The following is a 19,394-nucleotide window of genomic DNA, read 5'->3' as shown; positions in this document are numbered from 1 at the left end:
CTCAATATGTTATTGCGTCCCCATTCGAATTAAAGAAAAAATAAAGATAAGTTCTACTATTTTAATAATATAAAAGACCTTCGCCTACAGGATATTTTGTTTACAGGAACGTCAATAACGATCATATTTTAACCGAAATACTCATCAAACAATTAAGAAAGGTACTAAGTTGAACTGAATTATGTATTATTTTTTAATTTACATCGAATGAAATTATTAAATAATGTAAATCATAAAAGAAATTTTCTCCCATTTTTGTTTATAACAGTCATAAAATCATTTTGGATAAAAATCGTTTTTCACAGTTCAGTTTCAGTACCTTCCTTTTCCAAAGTTTTGGCCGATCCCCATTAAATTATACCTATCCCAAGAGTGATTGGAAAATTTTGATTTTTTGTATTTTAATTTACTTTTTATGTTTGTCTATTTTTTCTAATTAAAATTCAAAACTTTCCTTAACTTTTTAAAGTGTGCGATATATAGTGATGTGTTTTTGTAATTTAAAAAAAGAAAAAAATATATGTCTTCATTAAATGGGAATGAATTTGAATCAGCAACTTTCTGTGAATTTAGCATAACTTTCCTGTTTCCAAAAAACGTGGGTCAGTCTTTTTATAAAGTTTATTTAATACGTCCCAATTATTTACAGAAGCATTTCTGTCATTGTTTCGTGATTTTCAGCAGCAGTATTTTCGGCGGCTATTTAATTATTTTTGTTTATCACCGTAACGTAACTGGGTAGTAAATCCAATCTTTAAAACTTATTTTAGTTTATGTTTATGTAACCTGTTTTAATTATGGTAACTTCAGTAAAACAAATACACATTACGGGCCATCACTCAACGCCATTTATACTTACTGAATCCATTAAATGAATTGGGAATATTTCACTTTGCAGATGTACCTTTGACGTAATAGAGCATAGCGATAATTTCGTTACTTGGGTATCAAATCCTGCAAATCCAAACTTCAAGAACACATTTAAAATACTTAAGTGGCAATAATTAATTAATACAAGCAGTTTAATAATTGCTTATTTAATACAGAAAATAAATCATATTTGAAAGTTTGGAAGATTTTTTTGAAAAGAGGTTTTCCAGTTTTAGATCTTATCCCTATTTTGGGCTTATTTAAAGACTAACATGTTGATAGAAAATAACACTTTAAGGCAATTTTCGCTGTTCTATTCCAATATCTGATGATATTTTCAGTAGGTACGTTATTATATCTTTCAGTAATTGGATATTAATTTTACTATTTAAATTCATGTAATGTTGTCTGACGGTTTTGTTTCGATTTTACCAAAATAATGTACAATTCAAATATATTGTCGACATATAGATAAAATTTTACAGAAAAAATCGACTTCTCTCCATTTTGTCTAAATTTAATTTCAGATGTTATTTGATTTGATTGATATTAGTCGGTTCTAATTCCGAAAGAGTAAAATTTCAGATTTTGTCTGCTCGGTTTTAGAAAATTTATTATATTTTAGAAAGTCTAACAAATGGATTTTCAAGAAATATCATTTGTTTCGCACAAAATATCAAATCTAGTTCAGATAGTTATTGATTTTAGGATCTATATCTATAATAAAATTAATTTTAATTTTAGTTAGTAACTTTTAAAATATAATTTAAATACTTCTGACAATACATTTAATACTTTTTGAAATAGATGTACCTATATATTATATGTATTATGTAATACATATGACTGAAATGTAATTTACATTTTCTGAATTGAACCTGGTTATTTTAAATTACAACTGACTATCTCTAAAATGTTCATATAGGGTGTTGCGAATTTCATATGCTAAACTTTACTTGGTTCTAAAAATGATAATAAGTATACATAAAAGTGTTTGTAGTTTTCAAGATGCAAGATCAGTTGAAATACAGGAAAATAGTGTTTCAATATTAAAACCCAAGAAAAAACAACGGAGAATTTACTAAAGTATTTAATTTTTTTATTCTTTCTGTGAAATTTTAGTCTTTCTTGGACTGACATTTTTTATGACCAGAATTTTAAAATTTAAATGTTATTGTTGCTTGGTAAAAAATAATTAATCAAGTTTTGTTGTAAATCATTTAAATGACCAAATATAAGTCGTTTTGAAGAATGTCACAATAATAATGATGGTGAAAGTCCTAATTTTTTGCATATCGTGGTATCATTTTATTCTTTGTTCAGTTAATTATTATATTTATACATTTTGTATTCATTCAACACAAATTTCCAGAATTTTAAAAAGATCACTCAAGAAACTTAACATTTTCCAACCCTTGGTTACTTTTTTTCTTCTATTAAGAAGTTTTTTTAATAGGTACAACTTTGCTTATACGATTCGGAAACCCTTTGTATGACTATTTTAACGTCAAATTCCCTTTCTGAAATTTGTCGGGATAACAATGATCATCTGCAATTTTTTATTGACATCCCAGTTTCTATATTGAATCGAACTTTGAGCATATTGTATGCTAAAATTGGAAAATATACTTATGCCCTCTTTAACAATAGAAAGTATAATAATAGTATGCTTGTTGGTCTTTAATTGATTTATATTCCTGTTCCAGTACCACATCAAAAAAGAGTACCTAATTAATATTACAAAGGAAAATGTCTTTGACATGTTGGAAATTGTTACGTTTTTGGTTGTAGTAGAAACCTCTTTCTGAATTTACAATAAACGATCTTATGGTAATCACTTTGATATTGGGAATATTGACGATCAACATTGTTTTTTTATCATCATGTCATTTAAGAGCTCCTCTTGACGACACACGCTTGTGAAACCCACAATAGGAGCATCTAAAATAGAATTCAAGTTATCGTAAACAGTTTCTTTTACTGTTCTCTTTTTTAGCTTCTGCCTTAAGATATTCGCTACCATTTTAAGAGTTAGATAGTTTTCAATTCTTCACTTTATGGATCTTGGGTTTCTTCATTTCATAACCAATAGACTTCTTTTTCATAAACGCTTGGTATTAGTTTTACAAACTTGCGACTGTCCACATTTTTTCATGGCTGGATCCGAACATTGAAATTTGCCGTAAAGGTATTTTTCATTTCATTTCGTTTTTTTTTTTTTCAGATAAACAAACCAAAAGATATTTTCACTTACATTTTTCTTGTTTTTCTCGACATTACTTTATAAACGCCTCGTAGGCCTTCTATCGAGGCTTCCATTTTTCCAGTGAAATATTCTCCAGAAACTGTATTTTTCTATTTAGTCATAAAAAAATGTTTCTTTCGTAAGCGAACAAAATTTTCTATGAGATGTGGCGAGCTGGACAAGCGCAACGAAAGAAGAAGTATTTATTTTCGAATTGAATAATATACTATTTTTTCCATTATAATTTAAAAAAAAAAACTGAGTTGCAAATTGATAAATGTAATCTAATTGTTTAAAAATAAAAGAAAAAGTGTTCACTTTCAAAATTTACTGTGGGCGTCCTAATCAACCGATTTCAATTTTTCAAAAACTATTTGAAAGGTTGAGCGGTCTTTTCTATGTGAAAAAATTATCAAGTATCTAGATGCTTTATTTGAGGCTGTGCAACATTTTGAAAATTCGAAAAAAAATTTTCAAAATTTTTTTCAAACAATTATTTTGCGAAAACTATCCAACCGATTTTAATGAAATTTGGTGTGTTGTTTTATAATACTCTAAAGTTTTTTTTACGAAAAGTAGAATTCCCTCGGAGCAATTAAAATATTTTTAAAAAATTATCCAAGAAACTTGATTATTTTGCCTTCTTTTTATTAATTATTGTTATTTTGCAACATCGGTAATAAATTTAAACATATTTAACTTACAGTGTATTGTGCAAAATTCAATTCTAAAACTTTTTTCCTTTTCAATATTCTTCCAAAATGCATAGGTTCCAAGATATAAGTAAAAAACGCAGATAAAATAGATATATTTTAAAATTTTTAAAATATTTTTGCAATTTTGAACGTGTTCCGGACCTCGCCCAGATCTAGGGATCTACAGTTTTATTACGTGAGTTATACTGAAGGTAATCCAGAAAAATTTTGCTTGCCCCCTCTCACATCCACCTCAAAACAGATCCGCCCTGGTCTATGTATTTAGTGTTTTAATTTCTTGTTAAGAGTCAAAAATAGCATTTTCGTGAGTAAAAAATTATTATTATGTCTAATCTATTTTTGCGGTCGTGCACTGGCTTCGCTCAAATTACAAAGCTTTTCCACCTGAGTTAAGTCCACCTTGATTTACTGTTTATTACACGTTGTCTGCTTTTAGGAGCCAACATTACAGTACCCATTCGTCTTCCTGATTATGTTTAACTTCAAACTACTTGCAGCGAATAACATATAATTCATAAAACTTATTTCTTAGCAAAAATAATCCGTGAATCATCTCGGATATATACTCGGACAATGTGCGCGAAAATAGCAGGGGATTTAGTATATATAGCCAATTTCACAACGTCGGTACTCTGCTCTATGTTTTGCTTTTCACTTTTCGCTCTATTATTGCTGACAGAAGTGGACTTGTATAAATTAGTTTCCTGTGTTTGGAGGCGCTGTATTTAAATAGAAATTTGCATCACGCCATTTATTTTTATTATTTTGTCTACGGGTGATGGATATATTATAAAGACTTCGCCTCTGACGGGTATCGATGGCGCGGCTATTTTTGTTTAGGAAGTGCTCTACAAAGTTATTTTTTTAAACACCTGACGTTTGTATTGTGCAGCTTTTTATGATTTATATGCACCACTTGGTTACGTCTGTTACAAAGATTTAGAGTAACCAGAAATAGTCACATCAGGAAAAATCACCACCGTCTCCGAAGTAAGGTTAACAAGACATTATAAATTGTATTTTAACACTGCTCTCAAATTTGGTCATTTTGACTGATAATAGAATTTAATATCTAATTTTATTAACTTGCCTATTTCACTTAAGTTATTTAAAATTTTGAAGAATTTAATTTTATATTCATATAACATTAAAAATATACAGGCTGTCTATTAAAAATAGTAACATAGTCTGTTTTGCAATATGTATTTGTTCAATCTGGCACAAAGTTCTGCCGGTTTATAATCGCTCGTAGCTACATCCTTTTATTTTATATTTTTGCTGTCTCTAAACATAAGGGTACAAAATATACATCTCTTTCTGTATTTAATGCATATCCAACAGGCAACTTGCCCAATTGTAGGATACGATAATCAATGAGTAGAAAAGTAAAAGTAAAAAACATAAAACATATAAAATTATCATTTCTAGTAACACAAAAATAACACAGTAAATAATAATTAAAAGACACCATATGAGTTTTTCATTGAAACTATTTTATTAACATTATATTTTTTGTCTTACACTGAAAAAAGATTACTTTCAATTTTGTTTTAGGTATAGTAGAGATGCCATGATAATAATTGCAGGTGCTGTAGGAAGGTTGAAAATATGATTACCTTTTGCAATATTCTGACTATTAATCCAGGCGAATTAGACCAAATACATGCCTGTTTCGAAAATCGGGCCTACTTTGAATTTTATGGACTTAAAATTAAGTAAAAAATACACGGAATAAAAGCCCAAATTTGTGTATTTGTAGAGGTCGAGTGTCATGTTGTTTATAATAAAAGAAAAAAAAATTGCTCTTTTTTCAGTTTTTCGCTTATATCTCGGAAAATAAGCCTCTAATCGACATGAGGTATACTTATCGGTTTTGTTCCAGAGGAAATTTGATACGAAGATAGGCTTTGGCGAAAGCTCACAAAATTTTTTTTACATTGCAAAATTAGCGGTGAAAAAAAATGTGCAAAATTTTCAGCATTAAATAAAAAGAACGAATTTGACTATATCTCCTGCCCACGTCAAGGTATCGAAATTTGGTAAAAAAGGATCGAAAGGTAATTACATTATCTCGCGTCTGTGTAAATTTCAGATTTTTAAGTTGCAAAATAAAATAGTTATAAACAAAAAAAAAGAAAACGGTAACTGGGGGTCCTTATCTCGGCGATTTTTTAATACACATATTTCAAATCAATTGCATCAAATAGTGCTTAAAAACACATGAACTTAAAAAAAGCGTCTCTATGTGACCAATAGGAGTCGAGATAATGTTTTTTTTGAAAACGATATTCTGCCTGTTCCATTTAATATTTTGTAATAAACTTGGGCTTGTTGTAAAGTAGAAGACTTCTTTTATATGCTGAATTTTTTTTGAAGCGATTCGACCAAGAAATTACCAGTTAAACGTTCGTTAAAGGCAGCGAGATCAGCGCGGCTGAGCGGTAGCCAGATGAGGGGAGCGCTGTGACGTCATAGTACCCTTGCTGCGCTCGGCTTCACAAAATTCTTACTTAACAAATGCATTGTGGCACTCAGAAAGCACATGAGATAATGTAATTACCTTTCGATCCATTTTTACCAAAATTCGATAGGTACCTTGACTTGAGCAGAAGATATACACGCTCGCGTTTTCGACTTTATAATTTTACAATAGGCCGCCAATTTGAAATTGGGAGTCCGGAATGCGGGTATTTGTTGATCACCCCAACAGTTATATTTTCCTATAGTTTCATCCAATTTCAGTCAAATTCGTTCTTTTTATTTAATGCTGAAAATTTTACACATTTTCTTCACTGCTAATTTTGCAATGCAAAAAAAATGTTGCTAGCTTTCGCATAAGCCCATCCTTGTATCAAATTTCCTCAGGAACAAAATCGATAAGTATACCCCATGTCAATTAGAGGCTTATTTTCGGAGATATAAGTGAAAAACTGATAAAAGAGCAATCAATTTTTTTTCTTTTGTTATAAACAATATGTCGCTCGACCTCTACAAATACACAAATTTAGGCTTTCATTCTGTGTATTATTTACTTAATTTTAAGCCTATAGAATTCGAGGTACCTAATTCGCCCGGACTATATTCTTACTAGTATTGACTTTACAATACTTATTCAGCCCAAAATATTCTGAAGAGCTTTACACAAGAATGTGATCTTCTAACAGATAGCAAATAGTTAAATTCAACATCGTCCAAACATTTGCGAAAAAGAAATCAATTTATGAATCAGAAATAAAATGTTCGGAGCAGTGTGTTATTATTTTGTTGAAGAATATAAATTTTTTAGGTACTTCCTTAAAATTATTTCCAACTTATATCCTAAAAGAGATCATTAGTTCTGATAGTATTTAATCAACCAATTGATGTCTTGAAAGCGTAAACAACAGGAATTATTTTTCCTATGTTGTTCCTAATGACGTAATGAACGAGATTTATTGTTGACAATGAATCTCATATTTTCCGAAGCTTCAGGGAAAATAATAGCAATTATCTAATTGATTCCTTAAAGGGTTCTTTATTCATCCCTGAACTGGACATCATTAGAATTAACAACACAAAGTGCAAAACATGCTCGCAATAAGCAAAAAAAAGTGAAATACAAAATTAATCGAGGAAAATGTTCAGTATAAACAATTGGGAAATATTTTATAAAAAATTCAATTTTAACGGAGAAATTGTGATTGCAATATAATGGGGAATTATTTCTTATGGCAAAAAGCCACAATCTTTAAAATGTTCAGCAATCGTCTGTAAACACCTTTGCTTTCTGTGAAGCTTAGTGTCTAGTTTGTTTTCTTGACGATGACATATACAAGATACGAATTTTGAAATTTTACAAATATTTAAGGTTTTTAAGTTAGTACATGCCGAGAAATCCTGACTAGAAGTTTCAAAACAACGTTTAATAAAATAGCGCCGTATTTTATTATGCAACGCTTGTCCTATTTTGTGTCTCCTTAATGCACTCATCCCTTTTATGTATGAATTCACAGAAAATTTTCCGTTTCGATCGTATAAATCGTTATATTCAAATATGAGATAGACAAGAACAGAACATTATTTTTCAAATATCAGCAAGTTTATCATTATTTTAAAACAAATTACTTATATCAGTTTACATTGTATCGAAATATATCAAGGACTTTAATTAATTTCTAGTTTAAGATATCTTATTAAAACCTTCACCTTGATATCGTGTTTTCTTAAATCTAACAATGTTACTGAAGCATAATAACTTCAGTATTTGATTATCCACAGGCGCCAGGAACATTCTTTTTTAATACAGAGATGTAGTTTTTGTTTTGTCCAACATTCCAAATTGGACTTAATGATATTAATTTATTTCTAAAATAATAACATTCATGTTATCGTCAAAGAAATAAAGTTAGTGTCTTCAACAGCTTGAAATAATACAAAACATTTAATTAATTTTGAATATTCTTTGTTTCTAAACATATATTTAGACACTATTTTATTAATACCTACGCGAGGTCGGAACCACCATTGAAGTTTAGTCACTTATTTTAACAACATACTATACATTGACAATGCAGTATTAAGGGAGGAGTACTGGACCCAATAATGTATTTTTTTCAAGAATCTAAATGAAAACAATAATTAATTAATTTTATGGCTTTAACGATACGAGTATATCTCTGTATTTGACAATTTCAAAAACAATTTTATAAGAAAGTCAAATACTGCAATTAAACACAATACTCTCAGCAAAATGTTCGAAATATTTCGATATGAAAATTTGCATACTATGCCTTGCCTGGAGTGATTAAGGCTCGATTTGCGTATCAGATATTCTCTTTTTCTACATTCGCTTCAAATTCAATAACCCTCTCATAATCACATACTAAAAATTTCTTTCATTCCGTATTTTTTGCAGAAGAAGCTTCCTCTAACGTGATATAAATCAGCATATTTACATGCCATTGTGCTGGTTTAGCCCTCGTCAAATCCCCTTATTTAAAATTAAATATCTTAGCTGAGAAAAGATGTACACTTCCTTTTATCCATAAAACTTTAATCACAACAGATCATATTTCGCGGTTATTATAAGTAGAAACAATTTTAGAGATAACCGAATTTCTTAAACATTGTAATTAACAATAATATGTTAAATATTAGAATCAAGAGAATTAAACAAATAAACATATTTTTGTAGGTATTTTGATTTTTAAATAATCTATAAAGAGTGGAACATTAGAACGTGTTAAAAATTTGATAAATATTTTCTCATACAAACATTTGTCCTTAATACTTTTCTTACTGAGTTACAATGCTTTTAAAATTTCCAAAGAAATAGTATTATGTGTTTAAACTCGTGTTTAAATATTACTGACAGAAATTTGAGAGACTAAAATGAAATTAACGTGAAAAAAATATATTTCAGTGGAAATTAGCAGCCAGCAATTTTAAATTAATAGCGTGCAATACCTCAAATCAATTTTGATTTAACTTGTTATTTCTTAGTGATTATAGAATTTTGATAAATCTGCTGCGATCTTTTTTAAAGTTTAACGTCTTCTGAAATTTGGACAAGGAAAAGTTTCCATCATTTTTGACAAGTTGCTGTGTGACACCCTGTATAATTCTTAATTTATCTAAACGTATAATTTTTACAGGTTGCAAAATTGCGCTAAAATGATAATAGCGATGCAGAGAATCATCGATTTCGTTAAAATTTGCACATCAAAAACGTAAAAAAAGTTTAGTGATCTGCCAAAATTTTTAGGAAAATTTACCCACTATATCTTTACACTCATGGTATGGTTTGAGCTGAGACTTTTTTCACGTTGAATTCCATTTTATTGTACTGTGCACAAAAGGAACAAGTCCACAGCAAGTTTCATTAAAATCCATCGTAACATTCTCCAGATATTACAAAAAACATAATTTTTTTCAAGAATTTTGACAGTCAATAGCAGAGGAGCCAGACATTTTTTCTTAATGGAAGTTAGGTCAGATCGTCTTCTTTTGAGCCAAAAAATGTCGCTGTACCTTTTTGATCATGTGCTTATGGGACACCAAATAAGAAAAAAGTTTATATGAAGTTCCTAAGGCCAGTCTAGGGATATACTCGTAAAGAAATCTCAAGTATATTTTCATTCCGTTTAATACCAAAAATGTATTATTATCTAAATTTTATTATCATGGAAATTTTACAGGAGTCAAAAAAATCCTTTACAATTCATTTTGTATTCCCAAATGTAAACCAAATGCCCTAGACGTATATATAATACGAGTGAAGTTATGGGGTAATCAAAGAGAAATTCAAAAAAATAACACCCTGTCATTAGTCAATTTCCTATATATTCAAAAAATACGTTACACTGAAATAACTAAAGAAGTTTTGGTGTGATATTTAAAATGTTATTTCAAGTTTCTTTCTGAAACACCTACATTTGAAACTAGACAATTTCGCTGACCCGTTTGATCGCCGATAATCGATATCTAGAGATTATTTTTCGATTTTTTATGTTAGGCAATCGAGTCAAAGTTCGCGTAAATTATACATTCCGGAATATACATGAAATTAAGGATCTTAAATTGGCGTAGGAATCGTAAAATAGATTCTGTTGTTATATCCTAAGTTTTTGTTACCATCCGCAAATACCGATGACCTCCTTTCAGTATTTTTAAAATAATTTCATTTTAAATACCAAATTAATTTCTTTACAGTTGCGCTGCATTTAATTTTGCGGGCAAGCCGCCAAAACGCGTAACTCTACACCCGAGAAATATCATTTGACACGTAAACACATAGAAAACACTAAATGACGTAGGAATGGACTTACACGCACGTTTTTGAAACAAATTGTTAGAGACTGTTCGCAGAATTGTTCTGACATATGCCAATCACTTCATCGAATTCAAGTAACGTTTTCATCAATAATAATAGTCAATTAACACATAATAATGGGAGGCTATGTAGTGGTACGGTATTTGCAATACTTGGCATATGATTTCTTATTCGAAGGATTAGTAAAAAGAAAGATTACTTTAGACAGAGGTAAAAAGACATAATGTATTCGGAAACATTTTTTTTTTCATACTGAAATCCATATTTAGGGCTTGATTTATGGACAAATTGATTTAGTTTTACTTAAATAGAAAAAAACCTTGAATGCATTTTTCTATTTTGAGACTAGTTTTTCCATTACCTACCTAACACACTTTGACAGGTGAACAAAAAAGTTTATGTGGACACATGTCGTAACCTAGATACAGGGTGTTGAATTTAATATTATTTTAACTTTTTTTATGATATCTAAAAAACAGTAAGTATTAACGATACTAAATTGGGTATGTCTTGTGACGACATAATGTTTTTTAAAAATGGCTTACAAAGGATTTACTACAACCATCAGTGGCATGGAAGATGGGTAGTCAGTGCCCTTTTTTTAAATAGAATTTCTACGTCTCTGAATTTTTTTGCAATATCATGACATTTTTGACAGCGCTGACTAATTTTAAAGCTGTTCTTGTAAAATTGTCATAAAATAAAAGGGTTCTGAATAAATTACACAACATTGTAGTTATTTCAGACAGATCTAGTAAGCAATGGACTTGTTTGGTGGCCATTGATTGTTAGTAACTTAAATAAATAACTATCAGTACATTATCACATTATAAGTAAAATAATCAAGGGGATTAATGGTTGACTGTTGAAGTCAAGGTACAGGACCTCCTCTGCCTAATGATTTTGCTTACAATATGGTAATGGTACTGACAGTTATTTATTTATGAGTTACTAACAATTACTTACTGATCACCAAACAAGTTCATCGCTTATCAATTTTTCAAAGAGATTCAGGCCATTTACTCAAAACCCTTTATGACAATTTTGTGAGAACAGCTTTTCACTTAAAACTGATCAGCGATTTGAAAAATGTAATGAAATTAAAAAAAAATCAGTATCATCATCAATGAACAATCCCCTGAAATAATGACAAAGACCTAAATAGTACTCTGTAGAATGGTATGAAAAGAAGCTTCTGAAAGAACTGTGGAAATAAATTATTCCAATGAAAATTACGTAAAAACATAAGTGCAGTAAGTATTTCTTCAAGGAATATTTAATTTTTCAATATAACAGCAACATAATTCCCAATTTCATGAAGACGTTACGTTAGTTTTACACTCTAATAATACATTTACACTTTCACAAGTAACTATTGAAAGAGCATTAAAAATATCTGCTGCAAAATTAGCATTTAATAATTTTCTGAAATATTGGCAAGTATCACTTCATTATTTAGTCCGTTATACCTGTTTCTAATTTAATTTCAGTGACTTTGCTTTTTCTGGGAATACCGAATGAGTTGGCTGGCACAACAAAGCGTGCTGTAATAGCTATTTGAAACCATAAAGTCATATGTACAATGTTGTTCGAAGGAAAAACATGAGGCAAGCTTGGATGCGACAAGTTTCTGTTCACTGTTCTTTAAATTCAATTGAAAGAGGTTTAGTAACTAGCTTCAATCGCATTATTAAATAATTTGACCACTATCCAACAAAAATTACTAAAAGGAAAATTTATGAATATCATTTAGATGCACTATTGGCAATTACTTTCAAATATTCGACTACTTATATGACTAAGACTGGATTGATCTGTCACAATACACTGGCTCCTGCCCTATGATGTATCCAGTAAAATATACTAATGTACACCCATTACCTGTTAGCATTAGTGTTACCCGATAATTACCTGAAACGAAATATTAGCACGCCCATGGCCGGTTCTTATCTCGGGGTTTTATTACTCTCTTTCATTTCCAAACAGAGTATAGCCTATTATTATTAAGAAAAAGATGATTGGGTGCTGCAACGAGTATAAAAACATGTACAACGTATGCAGAAAAGCTTAAAAAATTACTTTAAGTTAATTTTCACAATGGGGTGTCTCATAGTACTGCACAAGGAATTTCACTCGTGCACAAAAAAATATGGGGCATCTCTGTCAAACTTCCTTAGCCAGCGTAGCTTAATAAAACCAATGATATAATTTTAACATTCGAGCTTCAGTGGTTGTTACGAATATTTGAACAGTTTCTAGGCTGGTTACCACCTCGTCAGTTTAGACTTTTTAATAGGTATTTAGAAAAACATCAGAAGAAGTTCTGTAAACTGGAGATTAGGTCTTCTGGTCGGTATTTATAATTGTATGGTTCGTGTCGCTGAGGTGCTTGGTTTGAAGTCACTGGTCTGCGACGTTCCGGTCTTTGAAACTCAAGAAGCCTAATCCGACGACAGCGACGTGGCGACTAGCTTCGAAAATGTTCAACTAATTTCAACGTTACTATATTGGTTTAATGGAAAATTATATTATTCAGAAAATAAATGCCCAGAATTTGATTTAACATATAATCATTATTTTCTTTAAAAAATTGATACAAAGGTTAATAAAACAAAAGAGGGATTAAAGCAACCAATAAAAAGAGAGATATATGATCTACGTATCTTTTCTAGCCACATCTAGTTATAATTAGATTTTTATTTATATTTTTATTTTACTCGTATAAAATAACAAATTTTATTTTGGAAAAATCGAGCCGTGTGATAAAAATAATTTATAATTGGTTACGAACTGTAAAACTGTCAAGAAATAAGAGTTCCGGCAATTCACAATAACTACTTTAAAAATTCCAGTGGATTTTATCTATTTTCTGTCGAAAAAGTTCTAGCGTGGAGGAACCATTACACGCTCCATATATAATTTAAGTGGCCATTAAATTTGTTGGGATTCTGAGCTGAGGTTAATATGTAAACCTGGCGTATTTAATATATTTCCATCTGATTACATCAAGTTCTGTATTATTAGGCAGCCAGTCACTACGAACAATTAAAAGAAAACTATACATCAGGGTGTTTTTAAATGAAGTAGCAAAAATGGTACCAGTGAATGTACAGCCAAAAATAAGAGGATTGAAGTAAAAATACCTTATATGAAAGTTGTACCCCTGATGCGATATAAAGAAGGGGATTCAAATTCACATTTTTTTCTTTAACATGAGGAATGCTAGAGACACGAAACTTGGTATGCATCCTACTAATAAAGAGACAACTTTTCAATATTTGTTCGATCATTGGCGTATTTTATAAAGGAGTGAAACAGTCAACCCCATTGCAATTGCAATTAGAAATTTTTTTTATATGAAGCAAATTATTTATTTAAAAATATTTATTGGGAAGACTTTTTTACCTCTTGTAATTTTTCGATAAAACCGATAGTTTTCTAGTAAAAAATTTAGATGCGTCATCGTTCACGAAAATTTGTAAAAATAAAGTAGCCGAATGTCATAACAAATAAATTGTTATTTATCATATTAAAATAAGTTGACACTTTCTGCTAATAAGCTGGTAATTTAATAATAGCATTAAGAATAATTTGCTATTAATTAATGAAAAATGTTTGATAACTTATGACTATGGGACACGTATTAGGTAAAGTTGTTTATCTGAAATAAAATTTAATACAAACGAAAAACAAGGAATGCAAAATTAAATTTAAAGAATATTCTCCATTTTGCTGCAAGCATAACCTAATACGTCCGTTGACGTTATAACGCACTCGCACAAACAGTTCTTGGTTACTGCGAAGGTCACCTGCTGCCTGAATTATTCTTAAGCGTAGTTCTTCTAAGGCGGCAACAGGAGTGGCATAAACAATATATTTTATGTGTCTCCACAAAAAGAAATCCATAGGCGTTAGGTCAGGTGAACGTGCAGGCCAACAAACAGGGGCATCACGACCACGACCAATCCAACGATTCGGGTAATTTAAATTGAACCATTCTCTAACGGCTAGTGTACTATGTGCAGGCGCCCCATCGTGCATTACCACATCACCTGACGTGTAGCGAAGGGTACATCCTCAAGTAATATTGGAAGAATTTCGTTCAAAAATAAGATACCAGATATAGATATAGATACAGAGATATACAAGAATAAGAAACAAGATACTCGGCCGCTCCAAGCCTGTGTGGAAGAATAAAAGGACCTACTGGAGTATTTCCTACAATTCCCATCCAAACGCTTAAACTGAAATTATGTTGACATTTTGAAACAAATATTTCATGAGTATTTTCTTCCGAACATGAATGAACATTATGAAGGTTTACTGCACCTACTCTAGGAAAATTTGCTTCATCGGTGAAAAGTATATTCATTAGGAAATTTAAGTCATGCCTGGGAATATTAATGTACCATTGACAAAAATCCACGCGGTTAGGTAAGTCAGGGTCATTCAATTCTTGCATGGGTTGATGGTCAAAAGGGTATAAAATATTTTCATGAGCTACATTCCACACAAGACTGTGAGAAACTTGCAGTTGCCTGGACACCTGTCTTGTACTTGTACCACAGTCTTGTTCTAGATGTTCCAGTATAGCTTCCTCAGTTTCAACAGTTCGGACATTACGCCTTCTTCCGGCACCTTCATAATTGGGCTGAATTTTACCAGTTTCACGAAGCCTCCTTTCCACCGAGGCCAATGTTTGTCTATGAGGAATCGGTAGGTTTAGATATCTTTGGTGGTATAATTTGCCATAATTATTCTAATAATAAATTAATCAATTGGTACTAATTATTGGTTGAAAGAAAGTGTCAAGTTATTAATATGATAAATAACAATTTATTTGTTATGACATCCGCCTACTTTATTTTACAAATTTTCGCAATTACCCTTTTAGTGAACGATGACGCATCTAATTTTTTACTAGAAAACTATCGGCTTTATCGAAAAATTACGAGAGGTAAAAAAGTTTTGCAATAAATCACCTTTCCCAATAAATATTTTTAAATAAATAATTTGCTTCATATATAAAATATTGCAATGGGGTTGACGCCTTTATAAAATACACCAATGATCGAATAAATATTAAAAAGTTGTCTCTTTATTAGTAGGATGTTCATACCAAGTTTCGTGTCTCTAGCATTCCTCATGTTAAAGAAAAAAATTAAAATGTTAATTTCAGTCCCCTCCTTTAAGAGGGTATATCGCCTCAGGCGATATAAGGTATTTTTACTACAATCCTCTTATTTTTGGCTCAACATTCACTGGTACCATTTTTGCTACATTATTTAAAAACACCCTGTATAACAAGGATAAAAAATTAGTCGCAACATACTGAGTATAGTCAATAAGATTTAGAAAACGACGTAGATACTTTCAGTAAAATAATGTGTCAAATGGGCTGCTCGCTTTAGAAGAGATTACATATATTTATTTAAGATTTGATTTACCTTTAGTAGCAAAAAAGGGTAAGGACGTAAAGAAACAGTAAAGACTGCAAATAATTTCAACACTCCCTTAAAAAATAACCTAAAATAGATTAACAATTATTATCAAAATTGAAATGTGGTCAAGAACACAAAAAATTTAATCCAAATATTTAAATCCAATGTTGTTTTCATTAACAAATACATAACATGTAGACTTATCCTATATTATTAACAGCATTATGACCACATCGTCTAGAATTAAGAAAATAGTGGCATAGCTTGCAGTATTACTGTAGATCCATAATTCATGCACGAACTACGAGTATACCGCAGTAAACATATATCAGAGTTAAGGATGTCCTAAGTATAAACGTGACGAAACTGAAAAAAAATGTTAAGACAAATGAATGGAATTAATGAGAAAATCTAGGAAAACAACAAAACAGCTTCTCTATATCAACTGTTCATTCACTCGGAAAATTAGTGAATACGTGAAAAATGTATGTTTTTATTTAGATGACTGGGACAGCTCCGCAGGAAATTCCTAAAATACCTTTTTACACACTTTTAATTGGAGTGTTCTTTATGTCAGATGTCATGTTTATTTTGGACCTGCGTATATTTACTGGTCGCAGATGCTGCAAGATGTATCATAACTCAAAAAGCAAAATTATGGATTTTTTAATTAAGCAAGACGTTTTAATGGTTCTTACTATGTAAAAATTGGGTGATCATTAAGAGAATGAAGAATTTTATTCTAGATTAAAAGATGATTGTTATAGCCAATACAATTTGGATAAAGTATAATTAAATTTTGAATTTTAGATAATTTTTATAGCTTGTCTACCATGTCTAGATATTTGATGTTGCAGAGTACCTATATAACCCGACTTGATGAGAAAAATTACGATTATTTTTAAATTTTTTTAATTTAATTTAATTAGCTTCATGTCTATACCGACACTAGGAGTTACATTTTTATTTGGAATGGATCAGTTGGTCAAAAGCAACAATTTTAGAAAAAATTTCTCACTAAATATTTTTAATGACCAAAAATAAATATTACTATTATCAAAAAATATTAAAGATGTCTTGAAGGCAAAACATTATTACCGCTTGTTAAAACTGTTTCAAACTCATCGTAATTAATTTTAATGAGGGTTTCTTAGACTCACCTAATTATTTTCACTAAAGAAAATCTTCAAAGAAGATTTAAGATGACTTTTACTATGATTTTGCATAAGTAAAAAGTCAGTAACTATAAATGATTTTACAGGATGTTGAAAGTACGATTCTCTTTTCGATTGACGATTGTAGGTATGAGAATAAGGGTTTTCTGATTTTTTTCTGATTTAAAAGAATTATACAAATGTATTACATTTAATAGACTTACATCCTTTAAGACCAGTCCTTACTTATTCGTCAGGAGTCTATAATAGTTACCACGCATCACCCTCATCATAGTAGAACCGTTTCATTTTATGGAACTTGCAGTTAGAAGTTGGAATTTTATGAGACATGCCAAGTGGTGATTGAAAACTAAGTTTAATGTTTTTAGTGATTAGATAAATTTTGTTAGAACATACTTAGGGCCAGTTTCTTCAACAGTCATCTAAATTTAACTGTCAATTAAATCTTTTTCTGTCATTTTTTTATACATATGTTTTATGAGACGGATGTAGATATAACTAGGAGATGAATTTATTAGAAGATGACAAAACCACGGCCGAATTAGATTAAGTTAATATACATATGTACGGTGAATGCCAACAAAGCGCTGCAAGAGCATTAAGTAATGACTTCTGATAATATTTCATTCCTTTCAGAGGAAATTTGTTTATATCATACACCGAGAGAGAGATACTAGCTAATAATTACAAAAACATTGTGGAAGACACATAGAATAGCTTAAATCATTGTATATGTTACAAACAGAGGTATAGCCTAGGAGCCAGATAGGTTTCCGTGGTCAACCAGAGTGCCACGGCTGCAAACAACTTATTCTTAAGTATTTTGACTTCCTGAATAAAAAAACTTGGTCGCAAAGCCTGAGAGTGTTCAGTTTATGAGTTAACAGTTACGTTTTCTCATAACAAACATATATTTTTTTGAAAATTAAAAAATATCAACATTAACCAAAATATTGCAAATTTAGTGCAAATATCATAACATTTTCCGTCTCTGCGCGCACTAATTTTTCCCTATCTGGCTCCTAGACTAGTAAACATTTTAGAAATTGTTGAAACTTGTATTGGTAAATTTTCTTACGATTTCCAATTTTTCGTATTTTTTATTACTTTTCTTTTTCGTGCCGTCTCAGTTCCCAATAAATAAATAACTATATTAAAAAGAAAACCAGTTCAGTGGTGCCAACTTTTCTATAATTCGCCAACCAAATGATAAACAAACTCAACGAAACACGGGCTCAGCTTTATAAAAGTATTTAATTAATGAAGGAAATGTGAGACGTAGAAGAGTCCTCTATTATAAATGGCCACTGCTACTCAATGTATAGTCCTGCAATATAGCCACGCTGGCAAAGAGTGACCTACAATTTTGCAGGTACTATGAAAGCACGACCCCTCTCGCCAACTAGGCGAATTAATTTTCAACTGGTGATATTGCAGGAAACAGTTAGACGTTTATCAGTTTCCCATTTATCAGCGTTCATCAGTATGTCGTATATGATAGATAGAGGTGCCCTAACTGTTTAGTTGATGTTGCTCGAATAATTCATTGATGGTCGGTGAATGTAGTCCGCAAAGTAGTAGTTTTCTTTATTATAATCAATTCAAAATCGGTTCACCTAGTTGACAAGAGAGGTCGTGCTATTACAGTAGTGTAGTGAAGAAAATTCAGTGTGACTGAGACTTTGGAAAGGTTTTCTTTAGCAACTTTGATTTTTCTTGCCACACTATTTGTTATTTTTGTACTCATGATTACAAATAAATTCAAGAAATTCAGTTGCATCTCAATATATCAGGTACTGTAATGAAGAAGGAACCCACTGCGTCCTATAAAAAGCTAATAGTCCGGGAGGCAGCGACATAAATTTTGCACCAATTCCTACAAAGCTGATTTTTTCTCATTTTGTTGTTTTGATATCGTAAGTAAACGGAACGGCAGTCTACCCCGACAATGAAGAGGCAAACGTTAGTAACAATTTTTTAAACATGTAAATAAATAATACTTAAATGCCTTATACCTACAAGGCTGAAACTTTTTAGAGTGATCAATTATACCTAAAAATACAGTATAGTGATAGTCTACCGCGTCGGAAGGGGGGCCATCAAGGGTCTACCACCCACGCAAGGTGTTGAAAAATT

At 30.7% G+C, this 19,394-nt stretch overlaps 1 protein-coding gene across 2 annotated transcripts in view; it reads left to right on the top strand.

Moving 5' to 3' along the window:
• Positions 1 to 19,394, top strand: part of LOC108904304 (innexin shaking-B) — a 69,588-nt gene that overhangs the window by 25,019 nt on the left and 25,175 nt on the right. The gene's annotated exons all lie outside the window — the stretch shown is intronic.

The sequence above is a fragment of the Anoplophora glabripennis genome, unplaced genomic scaffold (genome assembly GCF_000390285.2).
Source record: "Anoplophora glabripennis isolate ALB-LARVAE unplaced genomic scaffold, Agla_2.0 scaffold101, whole genome shotgun sequence".
NCBI classification, from domain to species: Eukaryota; Metazoa; Arthropoda; class Insecta; order Coleoptera; family Cerambycidae; genus Anoplophora; species Anoplophora glabripennis.
The sequence above is the reverse complement of the archived record's forward strand: the minus strand, read 5'-3'. Positions and strand labels throughout refer to the sequence as shown.